The 1,403-nt window shown below is 39.3% G+C and overlaps 1 pseudogene; it reads left to right on the top strand.

Annotated features, from left to right (window-relative positions):
* Nucleotides 1-820: 820 nt before the first annotated feature.
* Nucleotides 821-1,165, top strand: LOC143671642 (microtubule-associated protein 1 light chain 3 beta pseudogene; annotated as a pseudogene).
* The last annotated feature ends 238 nt before the right edge of the window (nucleotides 1,166-1,403 follow it).

The raw sequence follows: 1,403 nt of genomic DNA, 5'->3' as shown, positions 1-1,403 counted from the left end.
CCTCACTGGTATATGGAGGATTAAAGTCATACAACCTCATATGCACTGTGCTCAAACCAATAGTAAGCCAGCTACAAAGGCAGCATGTAGGTTAAAACATCAAGCATGTTGCACTGATGGCAACTTTAGTAATATCTCATCTACCTAAGTGAGGAGGTTATACACGGCTGTACAAACAGCCCTCAGGTTGTACATGGCTATTCAAGCACAAGTGATACAATCAGGGTGTAGTTTTCAGCTATTAACTAACTCTGTGGGTTAGTCACCCTCTGGATCTCAGTTTTTCCATGTGTAATTTAAAGTGTTTTGCTAGACAGGCTTGCTAAAGAGCTATAAAACACCAACATACTACCTAACTTCAGGTGTCCAGATTATAAGCACCAGGAAGAATCAAAGAGAGGCATAAAACCTAAACTGATCCTCATGGTGGTGGCATGAAGTAATAGAAAGTAATTAGATTTTTTAAATAAAATCTGTACTGTTGATTTGCCTTGAACATAATTTTTTTGGTAGTTAGAGGAATGGATTTCCATGGAGTCTTCCAAACTCACTTTCAACCAATTCTAGGATGTGTCTGTGAAACAGCTGATCACACTTCAGGTTACCAGTGGCAGATATAGTACGAGCAAAGCCACCTGGTCCATTTTCTGGAATGAAATCAAGATGGAAGTAATGCATCCATTAGCACTCTCCATTTTAAGTGTCTGAATTCTCAACTCAATTTATATAATAAAATAATAAAGCAGGGAGCCAGAACATCCACCACTGCCTCCAGAGACAGGCCCCTCAGAGTTGCCCTGGTGCTGCCACCAGCCCTGTCATGCCTTCTGAGAAGACCTTCATGCAGTACCGCACCTTCAAGCAAAGAGGTGAAGATGTCCCACTTATCCAAGAGCAACATCCTACTTAAATCCCAGTGGTAACAGAAAGATACAAGGGTGAGAATCAGCTTCCTGTATTGGCTAAAACCAACTTCCTTGTACCTGATCATGTCAACATGAGTGATCTGATCAAAATAATTAGAAGGCACTTGCAACCTTCTTCCTGTTGGTGAACCTACACAGCATGGTGAGCATTTCCACATGAAAATGAAAAGCATGAAGATGGATTCCTGCATGTGGAATATGCCTTTCAGGAGACATTTGGAATGAAATTGTTGGTGTAAGGCTGGCAATGCATCTATTCTAGAATTTTTTAAACCTTTACACTAAGGCAAAAAATGAGATGTTATCAACCATGATTGATAGGTCATCTAATCAGAGGTCATCAAAACAGTAGTGTTCCCACCTAGGAATTTTAAGAAGATTTTTTTTGTATTTCAAGCAGAAAAAATGAGCTCCAAATGAACAAATTCTGCTTTAGAAAACTATATTATTTAACCTAGGACATCTTGTTTTCAATTT

Source organism: Tamandua tetradactyla, chromosome X (genome assembly GCF_023851605.1).
Source record: "Tamandua tetradactyla isolate mTamTet1 chromosome X, mTamTet1.pri, whole genome shotgun sequence".
NCBI classification, from domain to species: Eukaryota; Metazoa; Chordata; class Mammalia; order Pilosa; family Myrmecophagidae; genus Tamandua; species Tamandua tetradactyla.
This window is presented reverse-complemented; position numbering and strand designations above follow the sequence as displayed.